This window comes from Ornithodoros turicata, unplaced genomic scaffold, assembly GCF_037126465.1.
Source record: "Ornithodoros turicata isolate Travis unplaced genomic scaffold, ASM3712646v1 Chromosome25, whole genome shotgun sequence".
Taxonomy (NCBI): domain Eukaryota; kingdom Metazoa; phylum Arthropoda; class Arachnida; order Ixodida; family Argasidae; genus Ornithodoros; species Ornithodoros turicata.
In genome coordinates, this window is record NW_026999346.1 from 2,545,366 (window position 1) to 2,561,308 (window position 15,943).

The window sequence follows — 15,943 nt, forward strand, 5'->3', positions numbered from 1 at the left end:
ACGTGCATATAATACCGCGCCTTCAATGCTGTCATTCTCTGTGCGTACACTACAAAAACCAATGGCAGCGGTGGGATTCGAACCCACGCCCTTTCGGACTGGTGCCCTAAAACCAGCGCCTTAGACCGCTCGGCCACGCTACCTCCCGTTCACGTTTTAACCGCCTTACAAAGTACAAGGCGTCAAAGGCATAGCAATCTACGATGAAACTAGAAGCTTTCCAGCCGTGCACGCTGCTTGACACGAGCCACGTACTGCATGTATAGCCCACTCCAAATCCTCGTGCATGGGGTATGCTTATCCATTCAGGCGGATTCATCTAAAGGAGGTAACGTGCATATAATACCGCGCCTTCAATGCTGTCATTCTCTGTGCGTACACTACAAAAACCAATGGCAGCGGTGGGATTCGAACCCACGCCCTTTGGGACTGGTGCCTTAAACCAGCGCCTTAGACCGCTCGGCCACGCTACCTCCCGTTCACATTTTAACCGCCTTACAAAGTACAAAACCTCAAAGGCATAGCAATCTAGGATGAAACTAGAAGCTTTCCAGCCGTGCACGCTGCTTGACACGAGCCACGTACTGCATGTATAGCCCACTCCAAATCCTCGTGCATGGGGTATGCTTATCCATTCAGACGGATTCATCTAAAAGAGGCAACGTGCATAAAATACCGCGCCTTCAATGCTGTCATTCTCTGTGCGTACACTACAAAAACCAATGGCAGCGGTGGGATTCGAACCCACGCCCTTTCGGACTGGTGCCTTAAACCAGCGCCTTAGACCGCTCGGCCACGCTACCTCCCGTTCACGTTTTAACCATCTTACAAAGTACAAAGCGTCAAAGGCATAGCAATCTACGATGAAACTAGAAGCTTTCCAGCCGTGCACGTTGCTTGACACGAGCCATGTACTGCATGTATAGCCCACTCCAAATCCTCGTGCATGGGGTATGCTTATCCATTTAGACGGATTCATCTAAAGGAGGTAACGTGCATATAATACCGCGCCTTCGATGCTGTCATTCTCTGTGCGTACACTACAAAAACCAATGGCAGCGGTGGGATTCGAACCCACGCCCTTTCGGACTGGTGTCTTAAACCAGCGCCTTAGACCGCTCGGCCACGCTACCTCCCGTTCACGTTTTAACCATCTTACAAAGTGCAAAGCGTCAAAGGCATAGCAATCTACGATGAAACTAGAAGCTTTCCAGCCGTGCACGTTGCTTGACACGAGCCATGTACTGCATGTATAGCCCACTCCAAATCCTCGTGCATGGGGTATGCTTATTCATTTAGACGGATTCATCTAAAGGAGGTAACGTGCATATAATACCGCGCCTTCAATGCTGTCATTCTCTGTGCGTACACTACAAAAACCAATGGCAGCGGTGGGATTCGAACCCACGCCCTTTCGGACTGGTGCCTTAAACCAGCGCCTTAGACCGCTCGGCCACGCTACCTCCCGTTCACGTTTTAACCGCCTTACAAAGTACAAAGCGTCAAAGGCATAGCAATCTACGATGAAACTAGAAGCTTTCCAGCCGTGCACGCTGCTTGACACGAGCCACGTACTGCATGTATAGCCCACTCCAAATCCTCGTGCATGGGGTATGCTTATCCATTCAGACGGATTCATCTAAAAGAGGTAACGTGCATAAAATACCGCGCCTTCAATGCTGTCATTCTCTGTGCGTACACTACAAAAACCAATGGCAGCGGTGGGATTCGAACCCACGCCCTTTCGGACTGGTGCCTTAAACCAGCGCCTTAGACCGCTCGGCCACGCTACCTTCCGTTCACGTTTTAACCATCTTACAAAGTACAAAGCGTCAAAGGCATAGCAATCTACGATGAAACTAGAAGCTTTCCAGCCGTGCACGCTGCTTGACACGAGCCACGTACTGCATGTATAGCCCACTCCAAATCCTCGTGCATGGGGTATGCTTATCCATTCAGACGGATTCATCTAAAGGAGGTAACGTGCATATAATACCGCGCCTTCAATGCTGTCATTCTCTGTGCGTACACTACAAAAACCAATGGCAGCGGTGGGATTCGAACCCACGCCCTTTCGGACTGGTGCCTTAAACCAGCGCCTTAGACCGCTCGGCCACGCTACCTCCCGTTCACGTTTTAACCGCCTTACAAAGTACAAAGCGTCAAAGGCATAGCAATCTACGATGAAACTAGAAGCTTTCCAGCCGTGCACGCTGCTTGACACGAGCCATGTACTGCAGGTATAGCCCACTCCAAATCCTCGTGCACGTGGTATGCTTATCCATTCAGACGGATTCATCTAAAGGAGGTAACGTGCATATAATACCGCGCCTTCAATGCTGTCATTCTCTGTGCGTACACTACAAAAACCAATGGCAGCGGTGGGATTCGAACCCACGCCCTTTCGGACTGGTGCCTTAAACCAGCGCCTTAGACCGCTCGGCCACGCTACCTCCCGTTCACGTTTTAACCGCCTTACAAAGTACAAAGCGTCAAAGGCATAGCAATCTACGATGAAACTAGAAGCTTTCCAGCCGTGCACGCTGCTTGACACGAGCCACGTACTGCATGTATAGCCCACTCCAAATCCTCGTGCATGGGGTATGCTTATCCATTCAGACGGATTCATCTAAAGGAGGTAACGTGCATATAATACCGCGCCTTCAATGCTGTCATTCTCTGTGCGTACACTACAAAAACCAATGGCAGCTGTGGGATTCGAACCCACGCCCTTTCGGACTGGTGCCTTAAACCAGCGCCTTAGACCGCTCGGCCACGCTACCTCCCGTTCACATTTTAACCGCCTTACAAAGTACAAAACGTCAAAGGCATAGCAATCTAGGATGAAACTAGAAGCTTTCCAGCCGTGCACGCTGCTTGACACGAGCCACGTACTGCATGTATAGCCCACTCCAAATCCTCGTGCATGGGGTATGCTTATCCATTTAGACGGATTCATCTAAAGGAGATAACGTACATATAATACCGCGCCTTCAATGCTGTCATTCTCTGTGCGTACACTACAAAAACCAATGGCAGCGGTGGGATTCGAACCCACGCCCTTTCGGACTGGTGCCTTAAACCAGCGCCTTAGACCACTCGGCCACGTTACCTCCCGTTCACGTTTTAACCGCCTTACAAAGTACAAAGCGTCAAAGGCATAGCAATCTACGATGAAACTAGAAGCTTTCCAGCCGTGCACGCTGCTTGACACGAGCCATGTACTGCAGGTATAGCCCACTCCAAATCCTCGTGCACGTGGTATGCTTATCCATCCAGACGGATTCATCTAAAGGAGGTAACGTGCATATAATACCGCGCCTTCAATGCTGTCATTCTCTGTGCGTACACTACAAAAACCAATGGCAGCGGTGGGATTCGAACCCACGCCCTTTCGGACTGGTGCCTTAAACCAGCGCCTTAGACCGCTCGGCCACGCTACCTTCCGTTCACGTTTTAACCATCTTACAAAGTACAAAGCGTCAAAGGCATAGCAATCTACGATGAAACTAGAAGCTTTCCAGCCGTGCACGCTGCTTGACACGAGCCACGTACTGCATGTATAGCCCACTCCAAATCCTCGTGCATGGGGTATGCTTATCCATTCAGACGGATTCATCTAAAGGAGGTAACGTGCATATAATACCGCGCCTTCAATTCTGTCATTCTCTGTGCGTACACTACAAAAACCAATGGCAGCGGTGGGATTCGAACCCACACCCTTTCGGACTGGTGCCTTAAACCAGCGCCTTAGACCGCTCGGCCACGCTACCTCCCGTTCACGTTTTAACCGCCTTACAAAGTACAAGGCGTCAAAGGCATAGCAATCTACGATGAAACTAGAAGCTTTCCAGCCGTGCACGCTGCTTGACACGAGCCACGTACTGCATGTATAGCCCACTCCAAATCCTCGTGCATGGGGTATGCTTATCCATTCAGGCGGATTCATCTAAAGGAGGTAACGTGCATATAATACCGCGCCTTCAATGCTGTCATTCTCTGTGCGTACACTACAAAAACCAATGGCAGCGGTGGGATTCGAACCCACGCCCTTTCGGACTGGTGCCTTAAACCAGCGCCTTAGACCGCTCGGCCACGCTACCTCCCGTTCACATTATAACCGCCTTACAAAGTACAAAACCTCAAAGGCATAGCAATCTAGGATGAAACTAGAAGCTTTCCAGCCGTGCACGCTGCTTGACACGAGCCACGTACTGCATGTATAGCCCACTCCAAATCCTCGTGCATGGGGTATGCTTATCCATTCAGACGGATTCATCTAAAAGAGGCAACGTGCATAAAATACCGCGCCTTCAATGCTGTCATTCTCTGTGCGTACACTACAAAAACCAATGGCAGCGGTGGGATTCGAACCCACGCCCTTTCGGACTGGTGCCTTAAACCAGCGCCTTAGACCGCTCGGCCACGCTACCTCCCGTTCACGTTTTAACCATCTTACAAAGTACAAAGCGTCAAAGGCATAGCAATCTACGATGAAACTAGAAGCTTTCCAGCCGTGCACGTTGCTTGACACGAGCCATGTACTGCATGTATAGCCCACTCCAAATCCTCGTGCATGGGGTATGCTTATCCATTTAGACGGATTCATCTAAAGGAGGTAACGTGCATATAATACCGCGCCTTCGATGCTGTCATTCTCTGTGCGTACACTACAAAAACCAATGGCAGATGGCTGGCTTTGATGGGCATTTTTTTGACTCTGCACAGGATATCAGACCCTGTTGAGTCTTCCGGAATATCTCGGTAAAGTGGCACTGGAAAAAGCGCGTCTACAAGATCAGCCTTCAGCCTAGATTTGGACACATTGAAGATGTATTCACGTAAAAACCTTGCCAGTAAAAATCGCATGCTCTGGATTACTTCCACATAGAAGGGGGACACAGTAAACATTCGACCTACACTCGACACCACAATATCAGGAAGATAGACATGACCAATGTTCTGTAGCATGGTTCTAATCACCGGATGATTGCATTTTCGAAAAAAGAACAGTCTCATACTTAGTTTCATCACAAACAAATGTAGGAGGCCTACGCCCCCTTTACGGACCGATCTGAAGAGATTATCTCTTCGCATTGCCTCGAAGCTCGACTTTCAGATAAGCGTAGCGAACACACGATGAAAATGTTGTATATTGCTTCGCATGCAGTGTAGCACTTGCAACCAGTATACAACCCTGGCGACCAAGAACGTGTTGCATACTTCTGCTCTTTGGAAGATGGAAAGCTCCCGTGCTTTCCATATGTTGGCATGCGTTCTCACTTTCCCACAAAGTTTCGTCCATGTGCCACTGATGCTTCTGCCCCCCTGTGGGACACCTAAGTAGTTCCCTGGTACGCACTGCCACTTGACGCCTTGAAATACTTCGGGGGTTGTCCCCCATTGACCTACCCACATTCCGACAGATTTGTTCCTGTTGAGGCTAGCACCCGATAACTTGCAGTATTGTTCAATCTCGTTTATGACACCAACAACACTTTTTTTCTCGGAAACAACAAAAGTTAGATCATCTGCATAGCCCAACACTTTCACCTCGCAGGTGCCGAGATGAAACCCTTCTATGCTGGGGTTGCTAATAATCCTTCTACACAGTGGTTCTATATAAAGATTGAACAAGAGAGGCGACAGCGGACATCCCTGCCTCACTGATGAACGGAGAATAATGCTTTCTGAACAGGTTTTGTTGAGAACAAGCTTCGTTGACGCGTCTCTATAACACAAACGCACACGATCTATAAACTCTTGGCCCAGGTTCATCAAGTTCAATATGGAAAATAAGAAGTCATGGCAAACCTTATCAAAAGCTTTCGAGAGGTCTGCTTGGAGCACTGCCGCCTGATCTCCTTCTTGGGCACACACGTCGACGACTGTTCGCAACACATGCACGTTGGTCTGAATGCTCCTGCCTCTGATTGCGCACGTTTGATGCTGTCCTATCAGGATCGGAATCACCTTCTGTAGACGAGCCGCGAGTACTTTCGCAAATAGCTTGTAATCCAGGTTGCATAGGGTGATTGGTCTAAAATCCGTCACCTGAGGGACAATCCCCGCGGGTATCTTCTTAGGGATGAAAACTGTGTGAGAACGCCGAAAAGATGCAGGGAAGGTGCCTTGTCTTTCTGACTCCTTGTGCACTTCTAACAAAACGGGAGCGATGAAGTCAGCAAACATCTGATAGAACTCCCCCACTAAGCCATCAGGACCAGGCGTCTTGTTTTTCCCGAGTGATTGTATCGCATGTTTTATCTCAGCTAGCTCAAGCGGAGCACCCAGTGTTCTTTTTTCCTCCTCTGTCAACTTGGCCACATCCGCCCACTGCGTTATCTCAGCGACGTTCGGTTGCGGTTTCCCAATCAAATTTTCGAAGTACTCGTAGAAACATTTTTGTATCATTCCTTCATCACTAATTATTGCCCCCTCCAGTTCAATCTCTTCTATAGCTTTCACCCGAACATGTTCCAGCTCATGTCGGACGTGTCTCTTACTGGGCAACTCGTCCGGTAAATATTGTCTGGATCTGGACCGTATTCTTGCCCCCTCATATCTCGTTTGATTGATTAGTTCCAGCTCATATTTTGTGTCCTCCATTTCTTTACTTAACGATCCCGGGTTTTTGGACTCAGCCTTGATAATAACGCTCAGGTTCTTCTTTAGTTCTTCCTCTCGCCATTTTTCACGGTATGCCAGCACACTGCTCCTCTCGATTGCTATAAAACGTACACGTTGTTTAAAGAGATCCCACGCTGAGCTCCACGTTCTGTCAGTTGTTATGACTCCTGCAATCTCATCCTTTACCAATCCAACGAAGCTCTCATCATCAAGTATCCTCACATTCATCTTCCACAACGACCATCCATCGCTTCTGGCCGTCTTTCTGTCTTGACCGAGGGTCGCCTTTACTAAACAGTGGTCACTAAAATATGCAGGCCTCACACCGTATCTCGTGACCTTCTTCTTGCACAGTGTTGATATGTATACTCTATCTAATCTGGCGTGGGAATCCCCTTGAAAGTGTGTAAATACGGGAGGCGTTCCTTTCATGCACTCAAATGCATCCGTCATGCTGCAATTTGTTATTAAAGCTTGCCAGGCTACTTCGCTCTTGTCGGCAGTGTTTTTGATTCTATTCCGATCGTTATCGCTTAACGTACAGTTGAAGTCGCCCAGCAGAACTGTGTTGTCCATTTCCTCTGCTATGTCACCCACTGAGTGGAAAAAAGCGACCCTTTCTAACATGTCGTTGGGCGCATACACACCGATAAAGCGCCATATCTTGTTGTCTACAAGGGCGTCTAATTTCGCCATTCGACCTTGACCATCAGTTGAGTACTGCAGCGGAAGCATGTTTTGTCTCTTTCTTAAACACAGCAAAGTTCCGGCCGAACACCCAACCGCGTGGCTGACGACAACATCGAAGTCAGATGCAAACACATACGATATCAATTCCGACGTCTTTTCTTCAGAGCAGATTTTAGTTTCCTGAACTGCTAGCACATCAATATCGTCGTGGTCTTGAAGATAACGTTTAAGTTGATACTGTTTCTTTCTTGAGTTGAGTCCCCTCACATTTATCGTCCCTACAGTGATTGATGTGCCTCTCATGGACGGCCGCGTCAATTAATAAAAGCCAAGAGCGGTTCATACTTATCTCCATTGCCATAGCAGACGATCAGTTGAGTGCATGCCAAGTCACATTAAAGAGTTCCAAAATTGATGTCGTTGAGGCAGGAACCCGCAGTTTCCTGCGGCGTCAATGGAGGAAAACCTGTTGGATCTGTCTGTTTGAGTCTCTTTGCTGCAGAAGTGGTCATTCGCATATCCTGTTGAAGAAGTTCGTCATCGCTGCCATCAATTGAGGAACTTCTCTCTTTCCTTCTTGCTGCCGGGTCATAGTCTTTGGGGGCGTCCTGGCCGTGCACAGGTCCTTTGCCAACGGTCGACTCCTCTGGGCGATCAGCGTTGTGAAAGGCCTCCTTTGTTCCTTCCCTTTCGTTCTCGCAGGCTTCCACCATTGTGACGTCATCTGTGCGGTCAGCGAACATCTCCCTGGCTGGCTCGTCCGTCCGCTTTACACGTTACGCATACGTCGATACACACTCCTCTTCGTCGTGCCCGAATCTCTTACATTTTTTACACCAGGGCGTATTGCAGGACTTCCTGATGTGGCCCGCCATCTTGCAACGTAGGCAAAGCGGAGCGCGACCTTGTACGTCCAACAGAACCTGACAACCGTCGATGAACATCAGGTGCGGGATATCGTCCACAGACACTTTATCTTTGACTTCAAAAACTATTTCTCTTGTAGTAGATTCCACGCCCTCGAAGAATGACGACTTCCATTTCTGGCGAACGATATCCTTTACTGCACCAAACGCTGATAACGCCCTAACAACTGAGACGTCCGGGATATTTCTCGGCATCCAGTGCAACTTGACGACCACCTGTTTAACGTTCGGGTCGATGATTTTGCAACTCCTACCTTTCACCTTCAGTTCCTTTAACGCAAGGAAATTTTCCTTCGCCACACCGTCGTGGAAGCTGAGAGTCCACACGTGGTTATATTGAAACACACCAAAGTTCGCAACGTTCTCCTTGTTCACTTTCCCTTGTAACGCTTCCCCGAAGGCAAGTTCCATCTCAAATCGAACAATCCGGTACACTTGATGCCTCGAATGAACGGGAAAAAAATATATGTTGAAGCCATCGGTGAGTTAAGAGAAATAAACGCTTTCCGAATTCTCTGCGCTGCGCTGTTCGCGAAGTAGGAGAGGAGGAAAAAACTGCCTCTCATAAGACGATGTCGTCGCGCGCGGGTTTGAGCGTTCGCTACAAGGCTATTTCTTGTCGCATTATAGAAATTTCTTGATCTGGCTTTAGAGCACTTAGGGCACAATAGGATCCTTCGTTGGCAGTGCTGTACCGGTTTTTGTTTGTCTGCAAAAAAATATCAAAGTTCACTCAAAGTGCCGAATAACACATATTCACTGAAACTTTGCGGACGATGTACAAAACGGATAAGATTGAGCTTTATGCCGTTTAGTTTGTCATTCATGTGGCTATCGAATGATGTATACTTTGTTGCTCTAATATGTCTGGAACGTAGGCGATACCTCTTTCAGTAACACCATACCACCAAAAAATGACGAATTTCGGAAGCCTTTACCTAAAAAACCCCACCAAAAACTTGCCTCGAAAATTTTATATGTTGTAGGTAGTTCCTTAGGCTATGCACAGAAGAAAAATCAAAAGTCGGACTTGATCGGTAGGCGCACTGTGAATTTTTTGCCAGCCCTATACGCGGAGCGCATTCAAGCCGTGGCACCGTGTCCCGCGTGTTGCAAAATCGAATTTTCCAAAGGGACTTTCAACTTCTGTCTTCACATAAAAAGTAATTGCTATCATTTGAAACCGTTCTGAGCGCTTGCGTTCATAATAGTATTGTAATCGCTGAATGTAGATTTTGAAGCAACAATATGTGCTCACATTTTTTGCGAGATGACACACAAGCATTGCAAGTGCTGGGAGCCCGTGAAGAACAGAATGCTAGAGAATACTTTTGCGTCTTTATAAGAGATATATTTGTCCACGGTGATCATATCGAAGCATATTTAGAGTACACAGAATAACAACAATTTGACAGCGAAGAAGACAAGGTAACGAAGGTAAGAAGGTAACGTAAGCTATGCAGAGCATTCCGGGTGGATGAGAGTGATCGTGACATGAACTGCTTTAGGCCGTTGTGGAAGCCACTCCCTTTAATGTTACTTTTGATGGCAGGTTCTTGTTAGATTTTCTTTTCAAATGTGGGCAACATTGCTGCGTGTTGTGATTCAGCCACCTTTGCTGTGAAGTACTTGAAACAGCTTATGCATAACTGGCCCATTTCTGTTACGCCTTCGGTTTGATCTGCTGGAACCACAGTCTTTATCGCAGCTACGCTGATCTCCGAAGCAAAGCGAAAGTTCTTTGTCAATAGCACTTTTTTTGTATGTATGAGGCGGTAGTCAGCGAAATCCACACGATCAGCGCTGTACAACGAAGAGGCCGTTGAGGTAGGTGTGATACCAGGACGACACACTGCAGTAATACAGATGTGGTCGCACACTCTGTATAAGGGCACACCGTGCACTTCTGAAGTCGAGAAGTGAGTGAAGCGTCTTCTGTGTGTAGGCGAAACTTTGCGCAAGGTGTCTTCACGGAGTAAATGCGATCAGGACCTTCCCATGGTCGTAACATGTCGAACCGAATAACATATTGGACAGCGGCGCCAGTCGGGCTGTTTCGGCAAGGTTCACAAAAGGCACCATGAATTAGCCTTGAGTGTGTGCATATGACACTACACAACAACATTTTCCTCAGTGCAATTTCCCCCTTCCGATGTCATGGGGCGTAGGAAAGGAAATGTTTCAAAGAATACTGGAAGTCACTGCGTCCCTCCTGCCATAATGCGTACAGTAAATATGCTTGTTTAGAATAAGCCTGAACAGATATACCTCTTACAAAGATGTAAAATCATTCTGTTCTTCACGGGCTCCCAGCACTTGCAATGCATGTGTGACATTCCGCAAAAAATGCGAGCACATCTAGTTGCTCCACAATCTAGATGCAGCGATTACACCATTGATATGAACGCAAACGCTCAGAACCTTGAAAAGGAAACCTTGAAACCTCAGAACGGTTTCAAATGACAGCAATTACTTTTTATATGAAGACAGAAGTTGAAAGTCCCTTTGGAAAATTCGATTTTGCAACACGCGGGACAAGGTGCCTCCGCTTGAATGCGCTCCGCGTATAGGGCTGGCAAAAAATTCACAGTGCGTCTCCCGATCAAGTCCGAATTTTGATTTTGCTTCTGTGCATAGTCTAAGGAACTACCTACAACATATAAAATTTTCGAGGGAAGTATTTGGTGGGGTTTTTTAGATAGAGGCTTCCGAAATTCGTCATTTTTCGGTGGTATGGTGCTACTAAAAGAGGTATCGCTTACGTTCCTTACAGAGTAGAGCAACAAATTATACATCATTCGATAGCCCTATGAATGACAAATTAAACGGCATCAAGCTCAGTCTTATCCGTTTCGTACATCGTCCGGAAAGCTGCATTGAATATGGTGTTTTTCGGCACTTTGAGTCAACTTTGATATTTTTTTGCAGACAAACAAAACCGGTACAGCACTGCCAACGAAGGATCCTATTGTGCCCTAAGTGGTCTAAAGCCAGATCAAGAAATTACTATAATGCGACAAGAAATGGCCTTGTAGCGAACTCTCAAACCCGCTCGCGACGACGTCTTCTTATGAGAGGCAGTTTTTTTCCTCCTCGCCTATTTTCCGAAGCGCGCAGCGCAGAGAATTCGGAAAGCGTTTATTTCTGCTAACTCACCGATGGCTTCAACATATATTTTTTTCCCGTTTATTCGAGACATCAAGTGTACCGGATTGTTCGATTTGAGATGGAACTAGCCCGAAGTGATGCACGTTGTACGGTTTTCCGGCAGGATCAGCATGAAGGAAAATAGTGTTGTGGGAAATTCTCCCAGCAGGTATGGAAGGCAGAATCAACCTGTAATCCGTTGCTTGCGCGTCCTTTGTTCCTGTATGTACTGCAATCCCCCGGCTAGGCCTAGCCGTACTCGCCGCTCCCACGGAGCTCATCGTTTCTGCGACCGATCGCTAACGCTGCCGGAAGTAGAATCGCCACGCTACCTCCCGTTCACGTTTTAACCGCCTTACAAAGTACAAAGCGTCAAAGGCATAGCAATCTACGATGAAACTAGAAGCTTTCCAGCCGTGCACGCTGCTTGAAACGAGTCATGTACTGCATGTATAGCCCACTCCAAATCCTCGTGCATGGGGTATGCTTATCCATTTAGACGGATTCATCTAAAGGAGATAACGTACATATAATACCGCGCCTTCAATGCTGTCATTCTCTGTGCGTACACTACAAAAACCAATGGCAGCGGTGGGATTCGAAGCCACGCCCTTTCGGACTGGTGCCTTATACCAGCGCCTTAAATCGCTCGGCCACGCTACCTCCCGTTCACGTTTTAACCGCCTTACAAAGTACAAAGCGTCAAAGGCATAGCAATCTACGATGAAACTAGAAGCTTTCCAGCCGTGCACGCTGCTTGAAACGAGTCATGTACTGCATGTATAGCCCACTCCAAATCCTCGTGCATGGGGTATGCTTATCCATTTAGTCGGATTCATCTAAAGGAGATAACGTACATACATTCAATGCTGTCATTCTCTGTGCGTACACTACAAAAACCAATGGCAGCGGTGGGATTCGAAGCCACGCCCTTTCGGACTGGTGCCTTAAACCAGCGCCTTAGATCGCTCGGCCACGCTACCTCCCGTTCACGTTTTAACCGCCTTACAAAGTACAAAGCGTCAAAGGCATAGCAATCTACGATGAAACTATAAGCTTTCCAGCCGTGCACGTTGCTTGACACGAGCCATGTACTGCATGTATAGCCCACTCCAAATCCTCGTGCATGGGGTATGCTTATCCATTTAGACGGATTCATCTAAAGGAGATAACGTACATATAATACCGCGCCTTCAATGCTGTCATTCTCTGTGCGTACACTACAAAAACCAATGGCAGCGGTGGGATTCGAACCCACGCGCTTTCGGACTGGTGCCTTAAACCAGCGCCTTAGATCGCTCGGCCACGCTACCTCCCGTTCACGTTTTAACCGCCTTACAAAGTACAAAGCGTCAAAGGCATAGCAATCTACGATGACACTAGAAGCTTTCCAGCCGTGCACGCTGCTTGACACGAGCCATGTACAGCTTGGGACAAAAGTTTACGGAACACCGGGGTGTCGCATTTCTCCAATAAGGCGGCTACCTAGCAGCAAACCGAAGTCAACACACATACTGAGAAATGGATGGAATTACCGGCCACCCGTTTCTTATTCGATCTCTTCCTCATAGCTAGGAGGTGGCCGCTCCGATGAAGAAATACGCAGGTGCTGTGTTCCGTAAACTTTTGTCCCAAGCTGTACTGCATGTATAGCCCACTCCAAATCCTCGTGCATGGGGTATGCTTATCCATTTAGACGGATTCATCTAAAGGAGATAACGTACATATAATACCGCGCCTTCAATGCTCTCATTCTCTGTGCGTACCCTACAAAAACCAATGGCAGCGGTGGGATTCGAACCCACGCCCTTTCGGACTGGTGTCTTAAACCAGCGCCTTAGACCGCTCGGCCACGCTACCTCCCGTTCACGTTTTAACCGCCTTACAAAGCGTCAAAGGCACAGCAATCTACGATGAAACTAGAAGCTTTCCAGCCGTGCACGCTGCTTGACACGAGCCACGTACTGATAGCCCACTCCAAATCCTCGTGCATGGGGTGTGCTTATCCATATAGACGGATTCATCTAAAGGAGATAACGTACATATAATACCGCGCCTTCAATGCTGTCATTCTCTCTGCGTACACTACAAAAACCAATGGCAGCGGCGGGATTCGAACCCACGCCCTTTCGGACTGGTGTCTTAAACCAGCGCCTTAGACCGCTCGGCCACGCTACCTCCCGTTCACGTTTTAACCGCCTTACAAAGTACAAAGCGTCAAAGGCATAGCAATCTACGATGAAACTAGAAGCTTTCCAGCCGTGCACGCTGCTTGACACGAGCCACGTACTGATAGCCCACTCCAAATCCTCGTGCATGGGGTATGCTTATCCATTTAGACGGATTCATCTAAAGGAGATAACGTACATATAATACCGCGCCTTCAATGCTGTCATTCTCTGTGCGTACACTACAAAAACCAATGGCAGCGGTGGGATTCGAAGCCACGCCCTTTCGGACTGGTGCCTTAAACCAGCGCCTTAGACCGCTCGGCCACGCTACCTCCCGTTCACGTTTTAACCGCCTTACAAACTATAAAGCGTCAAAGGCATAGCAATCTACGATGAAACTAGAAGCTTTCCAGCCGTGCACGCTGCTTGACACGAGCCATGTACTGCATGTATAGCCCACTCCAAATCCTCGTGCATGGGGTATGCTTATCCATTTAGACGGATTCATCTAAAGGAGATAACGTACATATAATACCGCGCCTTCAATGCTCTCATTCTCTGTGCGTACCCTACAAAAACCAATGGCAGCGGTGGGATTCGAACCCACGCCCTTTCGGACTGGTGCCTTAAACCAGCGCCTTAGACCGCTCGGCCACGCTACCTCCCGTTCACGTTTTAACCGCCTTACAAAGTACAAAGCGTCAAAGGCATAGCAATCTACGATGAAACTAGAAGCTTTCCAGCCGTGCACGCTGCTTGACACGAGCCACGTACTGATAGCCCACTCCAAATCCTCGTGCATGGGGTATGCTTATCCATTTCGACGGATTCATCTAAAGGAGATAACGTACATATAATACCACGCCTTCAATGCTGTCATTCTCTGTGCGTACACTACAAAAACCAATGGCAGCGGTGGGATTCGAAGCCACGCCCTTTCGGACTGGTGCCTTAAACCAGCGCCTTAGATCGCTCGGCCACGCTACCTCCCGTTCACGTTTTAACCGCCTTACAAAGTACAAAGCGTCAAAGGCATAGCAATCTACGATGACACTAGAAGCTTTCCAGCCGTGCACGCTGCTTGACACGAGCCATGTACTGCATGTATAGCCCACTCCAAATCCTCGTGCATGGGGTATGCTTATCCATTTAGACGGATTCATCTAAAGGAGATAACGTACATATAATACCGCGCCTTCAATGCTGTCATTCTCTGTGCGTACACTACAAAAACCAATGGCAGCGGTGGGATTCGAACCCACGCCCTTTCGGACTGGTGCCTTAAACCAGCGCCTTAGACCGCTCGGCCACGCTACCTCCCGTTCACGTGTTAACCGCCTTACAAAGTACAAAGCGTCAAAGGCATAGCAATCTACAATGAAACTAGAAGCTTTCCAGCCGTGCACGCTGCTTGACACGAGCCATGTACTGCATGTATAGCCCACTCCAAATCCTCGTGCATGGGGTATGCTTATCCATTTAGACGGATTCATCTAAAGGAGATAACGTACATATAATACCGCGCCTTCAATGCTGTCATTCTCTGTGCGTACACTACAAAAACCAATGGCAGCGGTGGGATTCGAACCCACGCCCTTTCGGACTGGTGCCTTAAACCACCGCCTTAGACCGCTCGGCCACGCTACCTCCCGTTCACGTTTTAACCGCCTTACAAAGTACAAAGCGTCAAAGGCATAGCAATCTACGATGAAACTAGAAGCTTTCCAGCCGTGCACGTTGCTTCACACGAGCCATGTACTGCATGTATAGCCCACTCCAAATGCTCGTGCATGGGGTATGCTTATCCATTTAGACGGATTCATCTCAAGGAGATAACGTACATATAATACCGCGCCTTCAATGCTGTCATTCTCTGTGCGTACACTACAAAAACCAATGGCAGCGGTGGGATTCGAAGCCACGCCCTTTCGGACTGGTGCCTTATACCAGCGCCTTAAATCGCTCGGCCACGCTACCTCCCGTTCACGTTTTAACCGCCTTACAAAGTACAAAGCGTCAAAGGCATAGCAATCTACGATGAAACTAGAAGCTTTCCAGCCGTGCACGTTGCTTGACACGAGCCATGTACTGCATGTATAGCCCACTCCAAATCCTCGTGCATGGGGTATGCTTATCCATTTAGTCGGATTCATCTAAAGGAGATAACGTACATATAATACCGCGCCTTCAATGCTGTCATTCTCTGTGCGTACACTACAAAAACCAATGGCAGCGGTGGGATTCGAAGCCACGCCCTTTCGGACTGGTGCCTTAAACCAGCGCCTTAGATCGCTCGGCCACGCTACCTCCCGTTCACGTTTTAACCGCCTTACAAAGTACAAAGCGTCAAAGGCATAGCAATCTACGATGAAACTATAA

At 48.1% G+C, this 15,943-nt stretch overlaps 20 non-coding genes across 20 annotated transcripts; all 20 read right to left on the reverse strand.

Moving 5' to 3' along the window:
• Positions 1-62: 62 nt before the first annotated feature.
• Positions 63-143, reverse strand: Trnal-uag (transfer RNA leucine (anticodon UAG)). Its single transcript has one exon. It is a non-coding gene; the product is annotated as a tRNA-Leu (tRNA).
• Positions 144-393: 250 nt separating this feature from the next.
• Trnal-aag (transfer RNA leucine (anticodon AAG)) lies at positions 394-473 on the reverse strand. Its single transcript has one exon. It is a non-coding gene; the product is annotated as a tRNA-Leu (tRNA).
• A 250-nt stretch (positions 474-723) lies between these two features.
• On the reverse strand, positions 724-803 carry Trnal-aag (transfer RNA leucine (anticodon AAG)). The gene has a single exon. It is a non-coding gene; the product is annotated as a tRNA-Leu (tRNA).
• Positions 804-1,053: 250 nt separating this feature from the next.
• Trnal-aag (transfer RNA leucine (anticodon AAG)) lies at positions 1,054-1,133 on the reverse strand. Its single transcript has one exon. It is a non-coding gene; the product is annotated as a tRNA-Leu (tRNA).
• Positions 1,134-1,383: 250 nt separating this feature from the next.
• Positions 1,384-1,463, reverse strand: Trnal-aag (transfer RNA leucine (anticodon AAG)). Its single transcript has one exon. It is a non-coding gene; the product is annotated as a tRNA-Leu (tRNA).
• A 250-nt stretch (positions 1,464-1,713) lies between these two features.
• On the reverse strand, positions 1,714-1,793 carry Trnal-aag (transfer RNA leucine (anticodon AAG)). Its single transcript has one exon. It is a non-coding gene; the product is annotated as a tRNA-Leu (tRNA).
• Positions 1,794-2,043: 250 nt separating this feature from the next.
• Positions 2,044-2,123, reverse strand: Trnal-aag (transfer RNA leucine (anticodon AAG)). Its single transcript has one exon. It is a non-coding gene; the product is annotated as a tRNA-Leu (tRNA).
• A 250-nt stretch (positions 2,124-2,373) lies between these two features.
• On the reverse strand, positions 2,374-2,453 carry Trnal-aag (transfer RNA leucine (anticodon AAG)). Its single transcript has one exon. It is a non-coding gene; the product is annotated as a tRNA-Leu (tRNA).
• A 250-nt stretch (positions 2,454-2,703) lies between these two features.
• Positions 2,704-2,783, reverse strand: Trnal-aag (transfer RNA leucine (anticodon AAG)). The gene has a single exon. It is a non-coding gene; the product is annotated as a tRNA-Leu (tRNA).
• Positions 2,784-3,033: 250 nt separating this feature from the next.
• Positions 3,034-3,113, reverse strand: Trnal-aag (transfer RNA leucine (anticodon AAG)). Its single transcript has one exon. It is a non-coding gene; the product is annotated as a tRNA-Leu (tRNA).
• Positions 3,114-3,363: 250 nt separating this feature from the next.
• On the reverse strand, positions 3,364-3,443 carry Trnal-aag (transfer RNA leucine (anticodon AAG)). Its single transcript has one exon. It is a non-coding gene; the product is annotated as a tRNA-Leu (tRNA).
• A 250-nt stretch (positions 3,444-3,693) lies between these two features.
• On the reverse strand, positions 3,694-3,773 carry Trnal-aag (transfer RNA leucine (anticodon AAG)). The gene has a single exon. It is a non-coding gene; the product is annotated as a tRNA-Leu (tRNA).
• A 250-nt stretch (positions 3,774-4,023) lies between these two features.
• On the reverse strand, positions 4,024-4,103 carry Trnal-aag (transfer RNA leucine (anticodon AAG)). Its single transcript has one exon. It is a non-coding gene; the product is annotated as a tRNA-Leu (tRNA).
• A 250-nt stretch (positions 4,104-4,353) lies between these two features.
• Positions 4,354-4,433, reverse strand: Trnal-aag (transfer RNA leucine (anticodon AAG)). Its single transcript has one exon. It is a non-coding gene; the product is annotated as a tRNA-Leu (tRNA).
• Positions 4,434-13,173: 8,740 nt separating this feature from the next.
• Trnal-aag (transfer RNA leucine (anticodon AAG)) lies at positions 13,174-13,253 on the reverse strand. Its single transcript has one exon. It is a non-coding gene; the product is annotated as a tRNA-Leu (tRNA).
• Positions 13,254-13,491: 238 nt separating this feature from the next.
• Positions 13,492-13,571, reverse strand: Trnal-aag (transfer RNA leucine (anticodon AAG)). Its single transcript has one exon. It is a non-coding gene; the product is annotated as a tRNA-Leu (tRNA).
• Positions 13,572-13,816: 245 nt separating this feature from the next.
• Trnal-aag (transfer RNA leucine (anticodon AAG)) lies at positions 13,817-13,896 on the reverse strand. The gene has a single exon. It is a non-coding gene; the product is annotated as a tRNA-Leu (tRNA).
• Positions 13,897-14,146: 250 nt separating this feature from the next.
• On the reverse strand, positions 14,147-14,226 carry Trnal-aag (transfer RNA leucine (anticodon AAG)). Its single transcript has one exon. It is a non-coding gene; the product is annotated as a tRNA-Leu (tRNA).
• A 575-nt stretch (positions 14,227-14,801) lies between these two features.
• Trnal-aag (transfer RNA leucine (anticodon AAG)) lies at positions 14,802-14,881 on the reverse strand. The gene has a single exon. It is a non-coding gene; the product is annotated as a tRNA-Leu (tRNA).
• Positions 14,882-15,131: 250 nt separating this feature from the next.
• Trnal-aag (transfer RNA leucine (anticodon AAG)) lies at positions 15,132-15,211 on the reverse strand. The gene has a single exon. It is a non-coding gene; the product is annotated as a tRNA-Leu (tRNA).
• Positions 15,212-15,943: the final 732 nt, after the last annotated feature.